Below are 24,865 nucleotides of genomic sequence, written 5' to 3' on the forward strand. Positions count from 1 at the left end.
AGCAAAAACCTGACTGCGGCAGCACAGGAAAGTCAGAGGGCAGTGCACCGCACAGCGTTTCATTGGAAAAGACATTTCTTCAAGCATTGGGTTTTAAACTGGCATACGGGAACTACACTGTAAAAAATTGCAATGCAAAAATGTAAATGTAAAAACTTTTTAAAATATGGTGAAGGGTCAAACAGGAGCTCAAGGAGTGTTGCATCCATCCACCTTAAAGCAAACTGATATTGTGGAACTTTTGGTGTGAGCTTCTTGTCTTGAAGATTCATGAACTGGATGAACATTTCAAATGTCATCAGAAGGAAGAGGGAGATGTTACAGCTGGAAATACAAATTGCAGCAGCTGAGGAGAAGCTTGCTCCATTGAAATCTAACTGAAGTGTGGTTCCTCACGTGGATATTACGACACAGGAACAGCCATCACCTTCTCAAGTGGTGGACATGTTTGATATTGACACGTGGCCAGATCCACCAATGGTCAATTTTTTAAATAATCGAGAACTAAACAACCAATTGATCAAGTTGACCAAACAGGGGCTGGTGTGGGTGATTCAGGATCTGGGACCACGTCCATTGAATTGGAACAAACAACTTCTACAGACTCTTCTCCTGAATATTCAGTGGACCATCAACTGGACACAATCTCTCCTCAAAATGTGGCAGTAAAGTTTGACTATTAGTTGAAAGAACAGGGAAGTATTGCCCCTCATGATTTGTTTGTTCAAATATTTTTTTTTTTGAGGTTCATGGTGGAGAGAAAATAAAATGTTCATTATTTTCTCTGAAAATGGAAAGCCATGCATTGATTAGAGTTGTTTGCATTGCATATGTTATACACATAGACAATTGAAATAATACACATTTTAAGTACAGTATTTGTAAAATGTTACTTCATTCAAGGATTTGACATTTTTTGTATTATTGGATAACAAATATAGTGAAAGAGCTGGAACATCAAAGTTAACAAGGCTCTTTATTGTTAAGAATTGTAAACCGTAATTGTTCCACTCTGTTACCCAATTCAGGGGCCAGTGGTTAAGAGCCATATTGAGACCTTTTACATGTTTGCACCACCAGCCACTGTGTGGCACTGTAGCTTGTCTGGTCTTGTCTAGGTGAGAGCAAGTGTGCCTATTAAAGACCTAATTATGGTCCCTTTGGTCCCTTTGTTGAGTTCCAGACCCAAGAAATGTAACGCTTTAACATTCTTAAAAAATTGCATGAAATACTTTAGGTACATATTTAGACAAGTACTTCAAAAGCGTTAGTGAAGTTTTACTTGAGGATCTGTTTAACCCTATCTGTAATTTTACTTCTGTAACAAAATTAAGTACTACTCTGTAAGAGACACCGCTGACTCAAAAAAAGGAACATCTTTTAGTGCTGAAGGCTCCTGGAATCAACCAAGGGAATTTTGGTTGGAAATATACCCTGCAATAAACCTAGTCAGTGTCCAAAGAAATGTTTCTTACCCTGATTGATCAGTAAAGACCTTTGACTCTACTGCTCACAAAAGCAGAAAAGGCAATTGAAGCAGAAATTTCACAACAAGTGAACCCACAACTGAAAACTTGTAAACGAGAAGACTTAATGTAAAGGAGGGTCTCTTCTTCTTTGGTGTTTTATAGCGGTTGGTGTCCAAGTGTTACATTACCGCCACCTACTGTAGTTAGACTTTAGACTTCACTCTTTAGACTTCATTACTTCTTTCCCCCAACCCCCGAGGCCAGAGGCCAGAGGTATCTAGAGTGGAGTGGCGATCTAAAAACCTGGTTTTATGACAATTAATCTTGAATCACTGAATCGCAATTCTTCTTCTTTGGTGTTTAATGGCATTCAGTATCCAAGTGTTACATTACCGCCACCTACTGTAGTTTTACGTCTTAGACAGATTCAATACAAGAGATTGAAAATAGTAATCAGTGTACCACCTATATGACAACAAAACTGTTTTCATGGTGGCGGGACGTTGGTGTTTTGTGACATCATCATGGGGTGGCGGCATCATCATGACAACTGTATAGAATACAGAATAGAACTGTCTGGGAGGGGTATAGTAGTTGTTGTTGTTGTTGTTGTTGTTGTTGTTTTATGGCGGTTGACATCCGAGTGTTGCATTACCGCCAGACTTTATTCCTTAGACTTTGTCGTAGTCCTAAAAGTTCTTCTTCCAGTGCCTTGACTTCCAGTGCTTTGTCCTCAGACTTTGTCGTAGTCCTCAGACTCTGTCGTAGTCCGTGGTGAAGCCCTGGACTAAAACTGTGAGGAGACCTTGCTCAACACCCGGTCTGGAGAGACGGGAGATGGCGGAGGAGAGTGGATCGGGGATGGAAGACATTCTGGACGGCGTGGAGGAGCAGCCTTTTCTGCCTGCACGTGCCCGGAAACGTAAAAAGTCCCTTAGCTCGTCCGAGGGTTCTGGGAATGAGCAGCAGGATGAGGCTGAAGCTATTGATATCCGGGGTGAGAGCAGAGACTGTAAGGTGATCATAAAGCTTGCACAGGATAGTGCATCCTTTAAGGAGTGGAATTCAGTGGCATTGTCAAAGAGCCTAACTGTAGCTGTGGGAGTGATCAAGAGTGCGAGTGTCCTTAGAGATGGCTCGCTGCTGGTCGTGTGCAAGGACGCGGCTCAGCAACGGAAGGCGATTGGAACTAAACGTCTGGGTGGAAAGGACATTCTTGTGTCTGATGCTGAAAGAAACACGGTCAGAGGAGTTGTCGTAGGTGTCCCTACGGCGACGTCTGTGGATGAAGTTAAGGAGAATTTGACTGGAGTTACGGTGGTGGACGCTAGGCGTTTGAAGGTGACCCGGTTTGGGGTAAGATGTGACAGCTTGTCGGTAATGGTAACACTTGAAGGGAGGTGCCTGCCTAGTAAGGTGTTCATTGGGTACATGTGCTATAGCGTTAGGCCATATGTTCCGCCGCCCCTGCGTTGCTTTAAGTGCCAGCGCTTTGGGCATATTGCAGCGGTCTGTAGAGGGAAGCAAAGATGTGGTAAATGTGCAGGAGATCATGAGTATGGGAAGTGTGACGTGGGTGCAAAACTGAAGTGCTGTAACTGTGGGGAAGAACATAGCTCTGCCTACGGGGGATGCAGGTTTAGCAAAAGAGCTGCTGAGGTGCAGAAAATAAAGGTCTCTCAAGATATATCCTATGCAGATGCAGTCAAGAAAGTTTCAAGTAACGAGTTTAGAGTAAATACAGAGAGAGGAGCCAGCGCTGCTCCCAGCCAGGGCGAAATGAGAAAGGCCAGCGTGGCTCCCAAGAAGTGTGAAGGTTTCAAGAGTGGAGGTCCCAAGTGTGCAGGTTCCAGAATTAATGAGAATACCCTGGTTGTGGATAGAGAGGATTTTGTACTCTTTATGGTGGATGTTGTAAACTGTGCTGCTCAGACTCAAAGCAGAACTGAAAGGATCAGGATCATTGCTAAAGCTGCAGGGAGATTCCTTGGAACAAAGGAGCTTGATTGGGCAGATATAGAAAACAGGCTAAAGGCGCTAAATGGGAGTCGGAGTGATGGGGGTCTGCTTTTGGGGAGTCAGAGTGATCAGAGTGACGAGATGGGGGTGGGGGTGGTCTCCTGTCCTCGTCCAGTCTCGTAGACGCACGGCTACCAAGCAGCGACATCAGTGGAAATATTAAAGCCTGTAGAATGAAGCCTAAAGAATAAAGCTGTACGGTGGAAGCACCGAACGTCAAAGAAGGAGAGGAAGATGAAGAAGAGTCTCCCTGGAATAAAGCCGGTTGTTGTCTGAAACAACAACAACTATTCTAGTCACAAAGACATATCATGACCTCATGGGCTTTGTAACACCAAAGCAATGGAAGGAGTACTTTTACGGACTACGACAGAGTCTGAGGACTACGACAAAGTCTGAGGAATAAAGTCTGGCGGTAATGCAACACTTGGATGCCAACCGCCATAAAACAACAACAACAACAACAAGTACTCCTTCCATTGCTTTGGTGTTACAAAGCCCATGAGGTCATGATATGTCTTTGTGACTAGAATAGTTGTTGTTGTTTCAGAGACCACTTTACCTCATGGGCTTTGTAACGCCAAAGCAATGGGAGGAGTACTTTTACGGACTACGACAGAGTCTGAGGACTACGAAACGTCTGAGGAATAAAGTCTGGCGGTAATGCAACACTCGGATGCCAACCGCCATAAAACAACAACAACAACAACAACAACAACCGGCTTTATTCCAGGGAGACTCTTCTTCATCTTCCTCTCCTTCTTTGACGTTCGGCGCTTCCACCGTACAGCTTTATTCTCTAGGCTTCATTCTATAGGCTTTAATATTTCCACTGATGTCGCTGCTTGGTAGCCGTTCGTCTACGAGACTGGACGAGGACAGGAGACCACCCCCACCCCCATCTCGTCACTCTGATCACTCTGACTCCCCAAAAGCAGACCCCCATCACTCCGACTCCCATTTAGCGCCTTTAGCCTGTTTTCTATATCTGCCCAATCAAGCTCCTTTGTTCCAAGGAATCTCCCTGCAGCTTTAGCAATGATCCTGATCCTTTCAGTTCTACTTTGAGTCTGAGCAGCACAGTTTACAACATCCACCATAAAGAGTACAAAATCTTCTCTATCCACAACCAGGGTATTCTCATTAATTCTGGAACCTGCACACTTGGGACCTCCACTCTTGAAACCTTCACACTTCTTGGGAGCCACGCTGGCCTTTCTCATTTCGCCCTGGCTGGGAGCAGTGCTGGCTCCTCTCTCTGTATTTACTCTAAACTCATTACTTGAAACTTTCTTGACTGCATCTGCATAGGATATACATTGAGAGACCTTTATTTTATGCACCTCAGCAGCTCTTTTGCTAAACCTGCATCCCCCGTAGGCAGAGCTATGTTCTTCCCCACAGTTACAGCACTTCAGTTTTGCTCCCACGTCACACTTCCCATACTCGTGATCTCCTGCACATTTACCACATCTTTGCCTCCCTCTACAGACCGCTGCAATATGCCCAAAGCACTGGCACTTAAAGCAACGCAGGGGCGGTGGAACATATGGCCTAACGTCATGGCACATGAACCCAATGAACACCTTACTAGGCAGGCACCTCCCTTCAAGTGTTACCATTACCAACAAGCTGTCACATCTTACCCCTGACCGGGTCACCTTCAACCACCTAGCGTCCAGCACCTTAGCTCCAGTCAAATTCTCCTTAACTTCATCCACAGACGTCGCCATAGGGACGCCTACGATAACTCCTCTGACCATGTTTCTTTCAGCATCAGACACAAGAATGTCCTTTCCACCCAGACGTTTAGTTCCAATCGCCTTCCGTTGCTGAGCCGCGTCCTTGCACACGACCAGCAGCGAGCCATCTCTAAGGACACTCGCACTCTTGATCACTCCCACAGCTACAGTTAGGCTCTTTGACAATGCCACTGAATTCCACTCCTTAAAGGATGCACTATCCTGTGCAAGCTTTATGATCACCTTACAGTCTCTGCTCTCACCCCGGATATCAATAGCTTCAGCCTCATCCTGCTGCTCATTCCCAGAACCCTCGGACGAGCTAAGGGACTTTTTACGTTTCCGGGCACGTGCAGCCAGAAAAGGCTGCTCCTCCACGCCGTCCAGAACGTCTTCGACCACCGATCCACTCTCCTCCGCCATCTCAAGCTCTAAAGACACACCTCAGAGTGTATAAAGCTCAGTCTAAAGGGGCCGCCGGGGGGTGGAGCCTCGGGCCTCAAAGTACTCTTCTTTGGTGGTGTTTTATGGCGGTTGGTATCCAAGCGTTACATTACCGTCACCAGTGGCGGCTGGTGGTACAAAATATAGTGGGGGCTATTTGACATGACCGTGTTTTTTTTTTTTTTTTTTAATTTCCAAAATTTAAAGGTGGAATGGACAATTTTTTTCAGCAAATATTTTATCATGTTTCCTCGTGGCGTGGATAAATCATTTGTCCTGCCACGTATCAATCATAAAACGCACCTACCGCTCACCTGCAGCCGCGTGCGGTCTGTCCCCACGTTTCCGCGTGCCTAAGCGCATGGATCTATCATAATATAGTTCCCTCAGTGTACGGGGCAAAATGAAGACGGAGAAAGACAGTTCGAGCCGACGCAGAAGTGGACAGAAATCTACGGGAGACGAGAGATGCGATGCGCTCCGTTGCGCTAATAAACAAACAAACGTGTGTGTTGTATCAGTCCGCACGGGGGATTGCGCATGCGCACTTCCGCCTGCGTTCTCAAATCACCGAAAAATCATCCATTGCGCCTTTAATATTTGACATTGACTGTATGGATACATATTTTAAATACACATTTACAACTGAATTAATTAAGTAAACACACTTTATTTATTTTGTTAATGATAATATGACTTAGAGGCAGATACCATTTGAGAGAAAATACATTTGAGAGAAAATACATTTGACATAAAATTATATTTTACACTTTATAAAATATCAGATTGAAAAGAGCAAAACAAAAATCTCAGTGATATTGTAACTTACAGTGCAGAGTAGCAATTACTTCATTAAGAGGAAATAAAAACAAACAATTGTTTTTTGTCTTGTTGTGTTTCATAAAACAGCTTGTAGCATTAGTTACTCTGAACTACATGTGTAACATTTTACATTTTTATATTAAACCTGTTACCATCTGTGATAAAATGTGAATATATGATTATATTTCTGTGATGTATTTTATCTGCAGAATAGTGATATTTTATCTGCATCATTAGTCTAAGAGAAGAACGGGTGTGTGACAAACTGCATTTGTGAAGGTATCATAAAGATGGGCCAAAGAATGTTGCCCCAGGGGGGGAGTTGCACCCCCCTTGCAGGCTTTATCTCTATGGAAAAATACCAAGTGCCTTGATGTGAGGCTGACCAATGAGAAATGTGACCCGCCTATTCCAGAATATCTAATAAAACCAACCAGCATGGGAAAAAACGGGGTGAGACGCAGGAGGATCACGCAGGCTGCTTACCACAGCTTGCGTGATCAGTCCCCGCGTTTTCTCCCAAGCTTGCCATACAAATGTCTGATATTTCTGTGTCGTTTCATATTCTAAGTTGAATTGTGTTCTCTATGTGTTAAGGAATAGCATCGGTGTATGTCTAATTTCTTGACATTTTCTGGTCCTTCGAGCCGGATGACAAGCTGTTCTTCGTGGAGAGTGAACTACAAATCGGTGAAATCTGTGCACAGCTAAAGGAAGTCCACTTTTCCCGTGGCCGCCCATCAGCGCCTCATTCTCCGCGGGAACAGCCCGTCGTTTCGAGTCAGCGGAGAACAGACGACAAAGAGGTCAGAAAAAATTTGTGTGTGAAAAAGAGTTAGCCATAAAACGTTTTATGCATTTAGTTTGATATTTACTGGAAAAATATTGTATGCTTTTATGCGCAGTTAGGTATTACTGAGGAAATACCCAGTTTCATATTACTGAGGAAATATTTTAGGCTCTTATGTCCAGTTTAGGTATTACTGAGGAAATACCCAGTTTAGGTATTACTGAGGAAATACCCAGTTTCATATTACTGAGGAAATATTGTAAGCTTATGGACGAGATAAGGTTCTCACATAAGGGAGTTTAAATTGCTCACCACGAGTTAAGTTTCTCACCGAAAGCAAGTAATGAAGCCTTATGCCGAGTTGTTACTGACATAAAGATGTGTGAATGTAAGCACTGTGCAAGTGATTAACTAACAAGTGTGAATCACAATTATTCATACAAGGGTCACAACGCGTTATTCTGAGAGATCTAAAATTTGCAGTCACGGGTGAATCTTTAAACACCTAGCATTATCTCCGGTGGAAAATCAAGATAGATAGAAGAAATTCTACTAGAAGCTTGAGATATGACGTGTCTGTAAAGCAAGTAGCATTTCTCTCAGACGACCGAGACCACATAATGCCAGAATTATCACCCCAAACTCTAAAAAGACAAAGGAAAAGTCATAAAAGGATTTTGGAGGGAGACTTCCAGCGTGCTCAGATGACGTGGCAGAGAAGGGGAGATGAGGGGGGTCAACAAGGCAACAGAATGGGGAGAAAGCAGTTCAGAGGACGCTCTGAACGTGAATGCATTAGAGGAACTAAACCCAGCTGGTTTTAAATTTTAGTCTGTAGAACAAATTTAAGGGTTTTGTTTGATTGACAACAGTCAATTATAAAGATTTTATTAAACTCGATAAGAGATAAAGATGAATTCAGATTTTTATAGATGGCCAATTTTTTGGGGAACGTGATCACAAACAGGACACTTCCTGTCCCCGACATAGAAGACAAAAGTTGTGTTTTTACGGTATCGTGTTTTTTGAGTGCACAGAACAAACCTATGTTTTGTTTTGTTTTGTTTTATTTTTGGACTTGACGAAAATTATCTTTTTGGACTTAATGCATGACTAGATGAAAAGACAGAAGTGTTTTTAAATTTAGGATCAAATACAGGCACAGGCCTGGAAGTGATAATATGGGTAAGATAAGATAAGATAAGATAAGATATTCCTTTATTGTCCCACATGGGGAAATTTCATTGGTGCAACGCAGGTAGATACAGAGGTAGATACAGAAGAACAGATCACTTATAGGAAGTCTGAAAAACACTTTCAGTAGAAGATCTCCTATAAATAAATAAAAACTCCCATAGACAAATAAATAAATAAATACATAAATACCATTGCATGTGATCACGACAGTAATTGCACATGAATATGTGTCACGACAGCACATAGGTTGCACATGAATTGCACATGAATTCCAACAGCAATTGCACATATGACAGAATTGCACATCAGTATTAGGTTAGGTCAGTATTGCGAGTGTTCAGTACTAACAGTTTTTGTTATAAAGTCTGACAGCAGCAGGAAGGAAAGACCTACGGAACCTTTCCTTCGCACATCGAGGGTGGATCAGTCTCTCACTGAAGCTGCTCTCCAGAGCGGAGAGAGTGTCCTGCAGGGGGTGACACTCATGGTCCAGCATAGATGTGAATCTAGCCAGGACCCTCCTGTCCCCCACCTCCTGCACCGAGTCCAGAGCACAGCCCAGGACGGAGCTGGACTTCTTGATGACTCTGTCCAGCTTCCTCCTCTCCCTCTCTGTGATGCTGCTGCTCCAGCAGGCCACACCGTACAGGAGGGCTGATGCCACCACAGAGTCGTAGAAGGTCTTCAGGAGCGGCCCTGTCACTCCAAAAGACCTGAGTCTCCTCAGGAGGTAGAGCCGACTCTGGCTCTTCCTGTACAGTGCGTCTGTGTTATGAGTCCAGTCCAGTTTGTGGTTCAGATGAACACCCAGGTACTTGTATGAGTCCACTCTCTCAATGTCCCGTCCCTGGATGTTCACTGGTGAGGGGGCAGTGGGGTGGCGTCTGCGGAAATCCACCACCATCTCCTTGGTCTTCCCCGCGTTGATGAGGAGGTGGTTCCGCTGACACCAGTCCACAAAGTCCTGCGCCAGTCCTCTGTACTCCGCGTCATCGTCGTCCGTGATGAGTCCGATGATGGCAGAGTCGTCAGAGAACTTCTGCAGGACACAGCTGTCCGTGTCATGTCTGAAGTCTGCAGTGTAAAGGGTGAAGAGAAAGGGCGCGAGGACAGTGCCCTGGGGCGCCCCCACACTGCAGGTCTGAGTGTCAGACACACAGTTCCGGGCTCTCACAAACTAGGGTCGGTCTGTGAGGTAGTCCAGGATCCACTCTGCCAGGTCATACTCCACACCAGCCGTCTCCAGCTTGTCCCTCAGGAGCAGCGGCTGGATGGTGTTGAAGGCGCTGGAAAGATCGAAGAACAGAATCCTCACAGAGCTGCCAGGCTTTTCCAGGTGAGAGAGAGAGCGGTGCAGCAGGGAGATGACGGCGTCCTCCACTCCGATGCCAGACCGATATGCAAACTGCAGCGGGTCCATGGCTGAGCTCACGGTGGAGCGGAGGTGGTCCAGGACTAGCCGCTCCAGTGTCTTCATCAGGTGGGACGTGAGAGCCACTGGCCTGAAGCTGTTGAGGTCTTTGGGGCGCGGTGTCTTAGGCACAGGTACCAGACAGGAGGTCTTCCAGACCTGTGGTACCACCCTCAGCTTCAGGCTCATGTTGAAGACATGCTCCATAACTCCACACAGTTCATCTGCGCAGGACTTAAGGAGCCTGGGGCTGATGCCATCAGGTCCTGCTGCCTTCCTCACTTTAATCCTCTTCAGCTCACTCCTCACCTGTGCTGCTGTGACAGTCAGTGGTTGGCAGGGGGACTGTGTGCTGGGGGGATGGGTGAGTCCAGGCGAAGTGGGGAGCCGATGGTCCGGGGCAGATAAGCGAAGAGGAACAGATGCAGGGCATTGTCCAGCTGTGGAAGAGGGAGCATGCAGCTGTGCAGGGGGAGGGGCGGGTGACCGATCAAATCTCAAGAAGTGAGCATTTAAATCATTCACCCACTGTAGATCCCCCTCTGTCTGGGCAGGGGGGATTTTGAAGCCCGAGATGGTTTTCAGGCTCCTCCACACTCCCTGAATGTTCTTTTGCTGCAGCTGCTCCTCCATCCTCCTCTTGTAGCCGGCCTCAGCCTGCCTGATCTTCCTCCTCAGCTCCTTCTGCACAGTCCTCAGCTCCTCCTTGTTCCCTGACCTGAAGGCTCTCTTCTTCTCCTTCAGCAGAGCCTTCAGTTCACGGTTAATCCATGGCTTGTTGTTTGGAAAACACCGCACCGTCCGGGAGGGAACAATGTTCTCAAAACAGAAGTTGATGTAGTCCGTGATGCACTCTGTGATGGTGTTGATGTCCTCCCCATGTGGGTCATAAAGCTCAGTCCAGACAGTGGTGCTGAAGCAGTCCCTCAGAGCCTCCTCGCTCTCAGCAGACCACATCCTCACCTCACGGGACACCACAGGCTGCCTGCGCACGATGGGTTCATACACAGGCCTCAGATGTACAAGGTTGTGGTCCGAGCTGCCCAGGGGAGGGAGGGGGGAAGAGGAATAAGCCTCCTTGGTGTTGGCAAAAAACAAGTCCAATGTTCTATTCTCTCTGGTGGGGCAGGTAACATACTGGGTGTATGTTGGTAGAACAGAAGAGGGAGAAGCGTGGTTAAAGTCACCAGAGATGAGGAAGAGAGCCTGTGGATGCTGTGTTTGCAGCCTACAAGTGCAGGAGAGCAGTTTTCAGCATTGACAGACGGAGCCACATAGACTGCGATCAAAATCACATGTGAGAACTCCCGGGGCAGATAGTATGGCCTCATGCCAATAGCCAATAGTTTAATATCCTTGTTACATAGCTGCTCCCTCACTGTGCAGTGTTCGGGTTTGGACCAGCTCGTGTTCACATACACCGCCAGACCGCCTCCTCTTTTCTTCAAGCATTCTTTCGTTCTGTCCGCCCGCAGCAGATGAAAATTGTCCAAACCTACAATAGAGTCTGGCATTTCTGCTGTTAACCAGGTCTCTGTGAATATCAAGACGCTGCTGTCCCTATAAATCCTCTGGGACCGCATGAGGCTATTTCCGTCATTTTATTTTGAAATGGGTGACTACTGATGTTTTTGAACATAGAACGGGCAGTAAGTAAAGTGATAGTAAAAGTTATATCAGTAACTTATTTATTTGTATTATCATGAGGAAACCTCGTGCTTGATGTCCTCCTTGGAAAGACATGACTGTGTGTCATTAACTAAAGGCAAAGGACACCAAGTCATAAAGGATAGTCAGAGATAAGGGGCTATTGACTGGCAAAGAATCTGGAGGACTCAGGATGGAGCAGATGTTGTTATCTTGACGGATCACAGGGACACCAAGAGGTTACACCTCAGGGAGGGTTGATTGATGAGTAATAGGAAAAGTAACATTAACAGGGAAAGAATTTGACATTCTAAAGTGAACACCTGAAGGATTGTGGAGATTCAATCAAGAATTGAATAGATTTAAATTAGACAATATCATCTAAATTTAGACGCTATAGAAGTTATGAAACCAGTGATAACAGGACTTAAACATTATAGGACTCAGGACGGAGGCAAGAGATGGTTAGACTACAAGAAAGAGAGAAAGTAAAAGCAGGTTACAAGTGAGGGTAAGAGTAGAAAAAACAGGTTTAGAAATTTGGAAATGGGTGTTTCCTCTGTTACAAGAGGAAGACAGAGGGAAGACAGAAGGAAAGACAGAGAGGAAGATGTGATGAGAGACAAAGGAAAGACAAAGAAAGTAGGGAACAAGGGGAAAAAAGGGTTGATAAAAAGAGACGTGCCTTATGGACAAGGGGAAGGTTTGGAATCATTTTGCTTTTTAATACACATATAGACTTGCTAGAACAAACTAATACACAATGTTTGTAAAGCACCACATGAGCAGGTGTGAGAGATTGAGTTTGGAACTCACCTGAAGCACATATAGAAGATTAGAACATATTACATTAGATGTGTGACCTTATGCAGGCCACACCCACAGAGGAGATGTGAAATTTGATGTTAATACTCTAAGTTGTGAACTGACCCTTAAGGCCAGCTCAACGGGGGAATTATAATAAATAATTATTATAGTTTGATGTATTTGTATTGCACACACATACATACATACATACGCGCGCATACGTGAAACACGTAGAGTTTGCGACATTTAGAGTTTGAAACATTTAGAGTTTGAAACATTTTAAGTTTGAAACAAATAGTGGTAAAACAGATAGGTTTGGCAGGGTCGGATTACAGACACACAGGGTGGGGGCCCAGCGCCGTGGAAGGGGGGGCTCAGCCAGGGATGTGACCACTGAACTGTGAAAGGTCAAGAGGTGACATTGCGGAGTTGAAGACAGACGCAATTCCATCTCTTCCTTGATTACATCTTGGATTAGTGAATGTTGTAAACTATTTGGATTATTGAATTTTGTTTAAATGTAGAATTATGTAGTAGTTTGAGAAATGGGCAAGGCCAATATTTCAAAAAGGAGGGATATGTACGTGTAAACAAATATTCCGAATCAATAATTACTAAAAAAAAAATTGTAAACAAGAAAACTGTTTGAAATACACTGAACTGTCGAAAAGACTTTGTTTATCACCGCAGCAGAGAACGTGTTGGAGATGTGGTGTTTACAGAGACGAGCCAAGTGGACGAGCCAAGTGGACGGAGCCACACCGTGTCGTCCTCACCATTGGAGGGACGAGAACATGGGTGCTCTCATGGGAAAGTGAGAGAAATGTCTGGACAACACAGCGGCAGATCCATAACATCGCAGACGCAGGACTTCATTTGTATGAGTTTTGTCCAGAGTCTACGGTAGAGTACGATACTTTGCTACAATGGATGAGGACACAGATTCTACAGTACGCAAAGTGCTATACTCTGCTACGATGAACGAGAGCCAGAGGCTACGGTGCGCAGAGTACCATACTCTGTGAAAAAAGAATCAGCAGTTATCATCATTACAGCGATGACGGTAATATGGGTGCTGAACACCTGTATTATGCACGGGACAATCGGGACAATCAGGACAATCCGGACAATCCGGACAATCCGGACAATCGATCAACATACACAACTGTGTATACCGGGAAATGAAACATACACAGACATGGAATATAGAGGGAAGAAAATAAGTGATCAACATGAAAGGTTATGAAATGTGTAATGTGAAATGTATAATGTACAATTGACATGACAGTAGCTGAAGAAACACAATGGCATATTACACCACAGCCACAGTTGTTTGCACTAACTAAGAGAATGCCTTTTTTTATCTGCTACAACATAACTACATGCAATGTTAATGAGATTATGAATTGAGATGGGAAATGTACCAGTTCATATGTGTCATAGGTGTGACCGAAGCGAGCAGCGGAAGAAGGTCTCTTAAGAAACCAAGCGAGGACGTATGGTGATGTGGAGACACAGTGCTGAGGGCACTGTGTATCTCTTTTGTGACCAGCATCACCCAGAACCATACCGCAGGGTCAAGGTCGAGAGGTTGGTGGACAATCTGGTTCCAGTAGCACCTGATACTATGTATTTGATTCTATTGGGGTGTCCAGAGAGGTCCCTGACGAGTCAAAGTGACTGACCAGAGAGCAGCGGGTTTAAGGGCTTTCCGCTTGTACTTCTATATTTCCCATCACACCGCACAAAATTATAGACAAGATAAATTGTCTGTTTGTCGAATTACAGAGATTGACCAATCTGACTCAAAATTTAGGACAGTAATGCTGTAGAAATGTTGTGGGCCGAGAGAAAAGAAGTGTTTTCAATGTTTGAGAACTGTGCATAAACTTTTTGTGTGTAAAAGTGTCATTTTAACACCTATATGAAAGACATGTTGAAAACTGAAAAGAGTAATGTGTTTGGCATATGAGATATGACTAATGCTTTGATAAACAGGAGGGAAATGTGATAAAATGTGAATATATGATTATGTTTCTGTGATGTATTTTATCTGCATAATAGTGATATTTTATCTGCATCATTAGTCTAAGAGAAGAACGGGTGTGTGACAAACTGCATTTGTGAAGGTATCATAAAGATGGGCCAAAGAATGTTGCCCCAGGGGGAGGAGTTGCACCCCCCTTGCAGGCTTTATCTCTACAGAAAAATACCAAGTGCCTTGATGTGAGGCTGACCAATGAGAAATGTGACCCGCCTATTCCAGAATATCTAATAAAACCAACCAGCATGGGAAAAAACGGGGTGAGACGCAGGAGGATCACGCAGGCTGCTTACCACAGCTTGCGTGATCAGTCCCCGCGTTTTCTCCCAAGCTTGCCATACAAATGTCTGATATTTCTGTGTTGTTTCATATTCTAAGTTGAATTGTGTTCTCTATGTGTTAAGGAATAGCATCGGTGTATGTCTAATTTCTTGACACCATCCACCTATTTTCGCCCTGTGCACAATGGTTGGACATACCCAAATGGCACTGCTTATTAAAAGAGGATCTTACGGCCCACATGCAAGTGTGATGCATCATTAGAAAGCTTAGGCCTTCTAGTTTCTGCAGATGTGCACATGAACACTGTCAGGGCTTCAGAACTTACACTATAGAGGCCCAAACATAAACAAAACATCCTTTTTTAGTCTCGCCTGAATCTTGTTAATTTGTAATGGTCCTGAGCATGACATACTTCATTGTGTGCATATGCTGTTCACTGTACATGATGTTTATCTTGTTGACAACAACTGTGTAAAGTTTCAGATCTCTAGGAACAGGCATTTTGGTGCTGTTGACCTTTTTGTATCAAAAAGTATATTCGGAAACAAGTGATCCAAATATGTGCCAACTGTGCCAAACTGTTTTATTACAATTTTAGCTCCTCTATGATCATAAAACATACATTTTGATGTTTTGTAGGCCACTAATAGCAATTATAACTGCTAAAAACAATATATGTGAAAATGTGTAAATATGAGTTTACCCATGAATTTCCCATATAGAGGTTAAAAAAAAAATATATATATAATATTTTTATTTTATTTTTGTATTAGTATAATAATACATATATCTAACAAAATGCACGTCCAAAAGGCTAATAAAATCAGAAAACGTTATGCGCAAAATCCTGCCGAGAAATCTGGCTCTTTACAGCCTTCCCGGAGCCTTACGCACGAGAATACAGAAGATTCTGTGTCAATAAGCCCTTTGTCCCGCCCCTCTTTCTAAAGCTATTCTTATTGGCTAGAATAATATGTCAATCAAATTCTGCTACGTCATTAGCATGCGGCGCTATTTAGATGTAAACAGACTAATCCATGTGCGTTGCAAGCGGCGCATTTTTTTTTTGCGGAGGCTGTAGCAAACAAACCCGTGGATGGTCTCATTCTGTAGCTAACAGTCTGAGGAAAAGAAGGATACCCAACATTATTTTATAGGTCAAACAGGTCATTTGTTATAGACGGAGAAATGCGGCGGACAAGCGCATTCTCCTCCGGCGAGAAACGAAGAAAAGTTTGTTTACTTGACAATATCTCGAAATCGGATAACTTCAGGAAAAATACAAGTGGATATTGTTTTTCAATGATTCCTTACGGACAGACTGAGTACAAGAATGTACAGAATTAAAGCCGTTTCGTCCGTCATAAACAGCAAACAGGTAGGACATGCGTTTGTAACAGTTGAGACTTTCTCACAAACTATTGGCAATTGCTTCTTGGGGCATATTATTCAATGTAAATCAATGACATATTCGTTTTGTTGAGAAAATAAGCTTTAAAAGGATGTATGGCTTGCTGGTATTGACCACGGAAATAAAAGTGATGATGTAAGAGAATATTTGAGATATAGAAAATGCTCGCCGGCGGACAGGTGGGTGGTAACAGGTTAATCATCAGAGACATTATTGCTATTGGAAAGTTAAAGACATGTCATTTATAGCTTTCTTTCATGGGCTTTCTAATAACAAAAGCATATCTTTATTAATAGAAGTCAAGCAATACTTAATGCTTAGCGTTAGCCTTATGCAAGTAATAAACTAAAATAAACAGTCCTCTTTAGTGTGTATGTTGTCATGGTAATGGACCACGGAGTTTGACAGATCACATGTCTCGACTTGGATTGATACGAAATTAGCCGCTTCCACTTCAACACAAATAAAGCCAGCAAACAGTTGAGCAGCTCATTCTGAGTCGTTTTGGATGTACTTTTTGTACACAGACGTCTGTAGATGCAGTTTTAAGACGTAAACACAGAAAACATGGTGTGTGGCACTTCCATATAATAATAATAATAAATATAGCCGCAAGCGGCAATGATCGGTCCTCGCCACGCCGCCGCCACACCGCCGCCACGCCGCAAGAGGAGGGGGCGCTAACGCCTACTGCTGAATCTGTGACGCTGTCACATCTTCTCCCCTTTGTTTTACCATCAAAAAGCTATTTTATTTTGAATTCTTGGCAAAATGTGCAGCTTTGCCGCACAGACACCGTGACTTTTTGAATGAAAATGTGGATAACTTTTGATGGTCCTGAAGATGAGTCTCACCAAATTTCTGGTTAATAGGGCTGACGCCCTGGGAGGAGTTTGTGAAAGTCTAAAGTGTAAACATGTTCTGGCGATTTCCCCATTGGAATAACATGAAAGGTTTCGGTCATCGTTACGGCAACGCCATAACAATTATGACATGGGTCTCATTTAATTTTTTGATGGGGATGCTAAAATTGAGTTGTGTGTCAAATTTCATATAATTTCGCAAAACTAAACATTTAACCTCCATATAAAATCTGTAGGGGGCGCTGTGGCGCCAAATGAATTTATTTCACTTCAAGTAGGTTTAGGGCAAAGAGTTTAACAACTGATTCTAATTTGACGCAATTCGGACTTTATCTGCGCAAACGGCAGAAATTTTAAATATGGGAGATTTCTGAAATTCTAGCTACAGTTTGCGGCTTCGCCGCACAGAGACCGTGAGAGGTATCAATGTAATTTGGATAACTTTTGATGTCCCACTCCTCAGTAGTATTTTCACCAAATTTCAGCTTTTTAGGGCCAACGCCCTGGGAGGAGTTCGTAAAAGTATGACGTTTGGAAAAACTCCGAAGTCATGTTTAGCCATTTTTGAAGCAATATGGCCGACATTTGGTTGGGCGGACGGCGTTGCCGTAATAATATTTTTTACTTCTCTTGTCACCATCTACCTCTGCGCCAAATTTCATGATTCTACGATCAGATTTTTTTTGAGTCATTTCCCATCTCTCAATGCATTTTTGGTACATTTGGGGGCGCTGACGCGCCAATTTTTTTTATTTTAGAAAAGGGAAATAGCCAGAATGTAGAGAGGCACGATTTTTAGAGGTGTGAACATTTTTGTGACTTTTCGTCAATGTTCACTGGGTGAAAAATAGGGGGGTTGGTCCCGAGAAGAAGAAGAAGAAGAAGAAAGAATTAAAGCCGCAAGCGGCATCCAACGGCCCTCGCGGGCCGCCGGCCTTCCGACTCTGCGCTTTTGACTTGATAAAGATGGCGCCCTTATTGTGTCTTGAATAAAAAAAGAACTTGACAGACGGCGACACATTGGACATGGCCAATCTTGTGCAAATGAACACAAGTGTCAGTCAAATTTGCTGCGCCGCCGCACAGAGACCGTAGCACTTGGAATAAAAATATGGATACCTTTTGATGCCCCGCTTGTGTAGATGATTTTTCCCAAAGTAAAGCTTGATCGAGCTATTGCCCACGGAGGAGTTTGTTAAAGTGTGAAGCGTAAATGTGAACATTTCAAGGATTTGGCGTTTTTCCCATTTGTGACAGTATATTTGCAGCTCCACGGCACAGAGACCGTACCACTTAAAATCAAAATATGGATAACTTTTGATGCCCCGTTTGTGTAGATGATTTTCCCCAAATATGAGCTTGATCGGGCAATCGCCCTAGGAGGAGTTCGTTAAAGTGTGAAGCGTAAAAATGTGGTGATTTTAGAGATTTCGCTGTTTTCCCATTTCTGACATATATTTGCGGGTCCGCCACACAGAGACCGTAGCACTTAGAATCAAAATATGGGTAAGTTTTGATGCCCCGCTTGTGTAGATGATATTCTCCAAATATGAACTTGATCGGACAATCGCCCTAGGAGGAGTTCATTAAAGTGTGAAGCGTAAAAATGTGGTGATTTGAGCGATTCTACGATTTTCCCATAAGGATAACATGGGATGTTTCTGTCAACGCTACGGTTACGCCGTACAAAATATGACTTTGGCTCTCATACTTTTATGATCAGGATGGCAAATTAGAATTTTGTTCAAAATATCATGTCATTTGGAAAAACTCTATTGTTTATAGGCCACTCTGAAGGCCAAATAGTCAGAATTCTGGGAAACGTTTGCGGCTCCGTCGCACAAAGACCGTAAAAGTTATCCTTAAAATTTGGATAACTTTAGATACACCACTTGTCTAGAGGACGTACACCGATTTTGAGGTTGGTGGGCAAAACGCACTAGGAGGACTTCGTTAAAGTGTAAAACATAAAAATGTGGTAATTTGAGAGATTTTGTGGTTTTCCCATAGGGATAACATGGGAGGTTTCTGTCATCGCTACGACTACGGCGTAAAAATTTAGGCATTTTTGTGATTGGCTTTTGTGATCGGGACGGCAAAATAGAATTTTGGGTAAAGTTTAGACAATTTTGGTAAAACTAATTTTTGACCTTCAATGTTAATTTAAAGGTCACTCTGTAGGGGGCGCTATCACTGCCATTTCAATTTTGTCAGCCTAAACTGGTCCAAACTAGAAAGTTTAACAACTGATTCAAATTTGGTCCTAATCGGACTGGTTTTGATCAAATGGGAGCAATTTTTAGACCTGCAATATTCCAAAATAAGTTGTCCAACTTTGCGGCTGCGCCGCACACAGACCGTAAAAGGTATCTCAAAAAATTGAATAACTTTAGATGCCCCACTTGTCCAGAGGACGTACGCCGATTTTGAAGTCGGTGGGCAAAACGCCCTAGGAGGAGTTCGTCAAAGTTTGACGTAAACAAAATGGCTAACTCAGCTTGTTTTCATTTTCAAAGGAAGATGGCGGCCATAGGGTAAGTTTGGGGGCGTGGCCACAATGTTTTTTTTGTTTATCCTCACGAGAGGAATGCGTGTCCCGAATTTCGTAGCTTTACGCCAAAGTTGACCTCGGGGCGTCTCCCATAGGCGCAATGTATTTTGACTTTTGTCGGTGGCGCTGTCGCGCCATTTTTTAACGAAAAAAAAAATGGCCCAGAAAAAATAAAATTTTTCACCGATTCTGAATTTTGGGCAAAGTTTGGTGAGTTTTTGAGCATGTTCAGGGGGTCAAATTAGAGATCAAAGCGCTGAAGAAGAACAAGAAAAATAATAATAATAATAATAATATTTTTAGCAAAAACAATATAGCCGTTTTTACTATAACAACAAATGATACATCGTTTGAAAGCTCTAAGCCTTCCCGATGCCGCCATGGGGTGGAATTATCATTACGAGCGCTTACGCGCTCGTCACTCCCTATTCCGTCGGGATGCCCCGCCCACTCCCCATAGACTTCCATTGATTTGAGCAGATACAAGCATGGCCCATGCCTGCGGCATGGATTCTCGCATACGGGACGATGCCAGGAGGGTTTTTGGAGGAATGCAGCGCTTCGCGCTGCTGTTGTCAACAATTAGTGAATGGGCTACGCCCATTCACTAATTGTTGACTATTTCTGTCATAGCAGGAGTAAGTATGCATGATCCATGCCTTCGGCATGGGCTAGTTCACTGTACTTGCCAGGGGCGACGGGGTACCAAACATGCGGGCTGCGCCCGCATGTTTGGTACAGTTGCAACGCTGCCTTCGGCAGCGTTGCGGGAGCAATAGGCCCTCCCCCTGCTGGGGCTCGGGCCTAATAATATTCCGATGCGAAAACAATGTTTCCCATTTTTCAAATATCATAAACTATACATTTTCGGAAAGCGCTCGCGCTTTCCTACCTCATGGTGTGGGTCCCTGGTCACTGACGGGTACTTTCGTTAATTTTGAGTGGGCTCCGCCCACTTTGTGTTTTTGGCCCTCTATACAGTAATAATGTTCAATTTTTGCATTACATGCTTATATGCACGGAACATGCAAGAGATGGGGAACGTATTCGTGAGCTACTTAGCGCAAATGAGTGCTTTATATGGGGATGACGACCGCTTCGCGGTCGTCATCCCCATATAAAGCGTGCATGAGTGAAGGAGTGCGTTAGTGAGTGTTTGGAAGTGGGCGAGCGCTTCGCGCTCGATTTCGTGCGCACTACGTGCGCACTTTCGCAGCCGTGCTTCGCACGGCCTTACGAGATTAATAGGCCTCTCGCCAGCTTGTGGCGCTCGGGCCTAATAATAATAAGAACTTTTATTTATATAGCGTTTTTCAGTGACCCAAAGACGCTGAACATAATAAAAAAGGGGGGGGGTATTTACAGACAGGGGGGACAACACGTACAATACACATTAATATACAGATAAAATGAACAAGACAAGACAGAAGAAGTAGAGAGAAAAAGATGGGGATGTAACAGGGGGTAGAAGAGTAGGCAATGGGGTAGAGGAGGCTAGGGGTAGGGGAGGTCATAGGCTTGGGTGAAGAGGTATGTTTTTAGGCGGGATTTGAATGTTGTGAGTGAGGGAGAGTGGCGGACAGGTTGGGGGAGGGAGTTCCAGAGTCGGGGTGCTGTTCGGGAGAATGCTCTGTCGCCAAAAGTTTTGAGTCGGGATGTTGGTGCAGTCAGGGTGAGAGAGGAGGAGGATCGGAGAGCTCGGGTGGGGCGGTGGGGGATGAGGAGGTCAGACAGGTAGGGGGGGGCAAGGTGGTGAAGAGCTTTGAAGGTGAGGAGGAGTATTTTAGGCGTGCGCACATGTCTATCTCTAGCGTAAAAAACGTAGCTCCATGGCGTAACTACTACGTTCAAAAGCGCCCATCAGTCTATTTTCCTATGGCGAAAACCATATAGTGACGTAGTCACTTTTGATTGTGATTTGATTGGCTAAAAATACCCATTGCTTTTCTATGGGGCTCTGGGGCGCTTTTCAAACCGCCCCAAGGGTACGTAGAAAAGTGACTCAGGCTGCGCCAAGCCGCAGGCCACGCGGCGCGCAAACAAAGTATACATCTATATCTATTTATAGATATATATATGGATATATATTATTATTTTACACATTTACACTAATAAGGATATAAGATATTTCTGAATAAATTATATTGTTTTTAGACACAAAAAATGTTTACGTAGTTGGCAGATTGACGGGTGGCAGCGCCCCAGTGCCCTTAATGGACCAGCCGCTAAAGAGTGAAGTCTAAAGACCGCGGTGAAGTTAGTTTCACGTTGGACGTTGGATATTCGCCTCCGGAACTAGAGCGGGAGCTTCCTCTGAGTGTGCCCCGCCTGCAGTAGCTCGACACAGGGAGCTGCGCGCTGAAGTGCCGCTTGGTACGCCAGTTAGGGACCGTCTCTAAAGTACCGTTTGTTATCTTAAAAAAATATAAACATGTTTATAAAAAAACAAAAAAAACAACAACATTGAGCATGAATCCAAGTTGCTAATCCTAGATGTCATAGTCCTTTTGGGCTAAAAAAATAACCCTTTGTAGATTTTTAAAGAATATTTTTAGTCAAAAAACAAGGATTATTTTCAATAGCTCCTAAATGAGCGAACCTAGATAGTAAACGCTAAGTGATTATAGTAGTTTGAGTCTCCAGGTACAACGCACACCTTTTACTTTTTCAAATTAACCCTTTGTAGATTTTTAAGGAATATTTTTCGTCAAAAAACAAGGATTCTTTTCAATAGCTCCTAAGTTAGCAAACCTAAATAGTAAATGCTAAGTGATTATAGTAGTTGTGGTCTCCAGGTATCACGCACACCTTTTACCTTTTCTATTTAACCCTTTGTAGATTTTTAATGAATATTTTTCGTCAAAAAACAAGGATTCTTTTCAATAGCTCCTAAGTTAGCAAACCTAGATAGTAAAAGCTAAGTGATTATAGTAGTTGTGGTCTCCAGGTATCACGCACACCTTTTACTTTTTCAACTTAACCCTTTATAGATTTTTAAGGAATATTTTTCGTCAAAAATCAAGGATTCTCTTCAATAACTCCTAAGTCAGCTGACCTAGAAAGTCAACCCCAAGTTATTATAGTAGATTGAGTGTCCAGGTATCACGCACACCTTTTACTTTTTCAAATTGATCCTTTGTTGATTTTTAAAGAATATTTTTCGTCAAAAAACAAGGATTCTTTTCAATAGCTCCTAAGTTAGCAAACCTAGATAGTAAATGCTAAGTGATTATAGTAGTTGTGGTCTCCAGGTATCACGCACACCTTTTACTTTTTCAAATTAATCCTTTGTTGATTTTTAAGGAATATTTTTTGTCAAAAAACAAGGATTCTTTTCAAGAGCTCCTAAGTCAGCTGACCTAGAAAGTCAAACCCAAGTGATTATAGTAGTTGTGGTCTCCAGGTATCACGCACACCTTTTACTTTTTCAAATTAACCCTTTGTAGATTTTTAAGGAATATTTTTTGTCAAAAGAAAAGGATTCTTTTCAATAGCTCCTAAGTCAGCTGACCTAGAAAGTCAAACCCAAGTTATTATAGTAGATTGAGTCTCCAGGTAACACGCACACCTTTTACTTTTTCAATTTATCCCTTTTTGAATTTTAAGGAATGTTTTCCGCCAAAAATCAAGGATTATTTTAGCAGTTAGCAAACACCGTAGAGTTGCTGAACTGACTGATAAACGGTCAAGGAAACGGCCTGTGCTACTGGACCCTGGACCACAGAATGTCAGCAGAGCTTTGAGGCCTTAAAAGCCAAGCTCACCACGGCCCCGGTACTTTGCCTACGCTGACTGCTCCCTCCCATTCATTCTGGAGGTTGGTGCAAGTCATGCGGCCCCTGCCCGGGGCAGGGGCCGCACACTGTTCACTCCAAAGTCTCACGTCAGAGGTTCTGGACGAGACGGCGCTCGTCCGGACCGGATCTCCGCCTCTTAGTGACCCGGGGCACAGACGCCCCTCACCGGCCTCACCTGCAGCTGACACTACGGGGCTGGTGTAAATGTGAAGCTTATTATCTTTCATTCAGACATATTATTGTGCGCGGGGCAGAGCTCTCGTCGCCTCCAGCCTGAGCGAACTAACGTGACAGAATCGTGTTGTTTCAAACAGCAGCATTAACCGTCTCTTTGTAAGAGAAGTTCAATACCTGGAGAGTGTTGTTGAGTTTGCAGTTTCTTTACATCGTCAAGAAGTTTCTTCTTTCGTTTTTCGGCATCGGGGGGATATATTCCTCTGGACATGATGACCACGTTGTGTTGTGTTTATGTTTTGCTCTCGATCTCCTCGTGCACAATGAAGTTGCCCAATCAGCGCAGGGTTGGTGTCTTGGTTGCCAGATTGTCATTACAAATAAATGCAGTTTGTGCGTTATATGTTACAGTTGTGTGCGCTGCCGCGCCAGCAGCGCTACTACACTAGTGGCGCACGCTGCGCTTGCACTTCGCATAAGACGGGTTGCCAGATTGGGGGGCCTATTAACGCCTCGAGGCCCTACGCGGCTGCTTAGTTCGCTTATAGGCTGGGCCGGCCCTGGGCGCAAGTCCTGGTCACAGAGTGGTTTGCAAAGTTTGGTGTGCCGGCACGCATACACTCGGACCAGGGACGAAACTTTGAGAGCACTCTCATCCAGCAGTTGTGTAAGCTGTATGAGATTACAAAGTCTCGGATATTGAACTATTGGCTATTGGCATGAGGCCATATTATCTGCCCCGGGAGTTCTCGCATGTGATTTTGATCGTAGTCTATGTGGCCCCGTCTGCCAATGCTGAATATGCTTGTGAAGCACTGCTCTCCTGCACTTAGGCTGCACGTAGGCTGCAAACACAGCATCCACAGGCTCTCTTCCTCATCTCTGGTGACTTTAACAACGCTTCTCCCTCTTCTGTTCTACCAACATACACCCAGTATGTCACCTGCCCCACCAGAAACAATAGAACATTGGACTTGTTTTTTGCCAACACCAAAGAGGCTTGTTCTTCTTCCCCCCTCCCTCCCCTGGGCAGCTCGGACCACAACCTTGTACATCTGAGGCCTGTGTATGAACCCATCATGCGCAGGCAGCCTGTGGTGTCCCGTGTGGTGAGGATATGGTCTGCTGAGAGCGAGGAGGCTCTGAGGGACTGCTTCAGCACCACTGTCTGGACTGAGCTTTACGGCCATGGGGAGGACATCAACACCATCAGAGAGTGCATCACGGACTACATCAACTTCTGTTTTGAGAACATTGTTCCCTCCCGGACGGTGCGGTGTTTTCCAAACAACAAGCCATGGATTACCCGTGAACTGAAGGCTCTGTTGAAGGAGAAGAAGAGAGGTTCAGGTCAGGGAACAAGGAGGAGCTGAGGACTGTGCAGAAAAAGCTGAG

At 44.0% G+C, this 24,865-nt stretch overlaps 1 protein-coding gene across 1 annotated transcript in view; it reads left to right on the top strand.

Annotated features, from left to right (window-relative positions):
- fbxo42 (F-box protein 42) overlaps positions 1-18,121 on the top strand; it is a 49,362-nt gene extending 31,241 nt beyond the window's left edge. Inside the window, exon 11 of the transcript XR_011927852.1 lies at positions 18,112-18,121. The gene's annotated coding sequence lies outside the window, so the exon portion shown is untranslated. The remainder of the gene's footprint in view (positions 1-18,111) is intronic.
- The last annotated feature ends 6,744 nt before the right edge of the window (positions 18,122-24,865 follow it).

The sequence above is a fragment of the Eucyclogobius newberryi genome, unplaced genomic scaffold (genome assembly GCF_026437365.1).
Source record: "Eucyclogobius newberryi isolate DKJ021-1_F unplaced genomic scaffold, fEucNew1.0.hap1 SCAF_19, whole genome shotgun sequence".
NCBI lineage: Eukaryota > Metazoa > Chordata > Actinopteri > Gobiiformes > Gobiidae > Eucyclogobius > Eucyclogobius newberryi.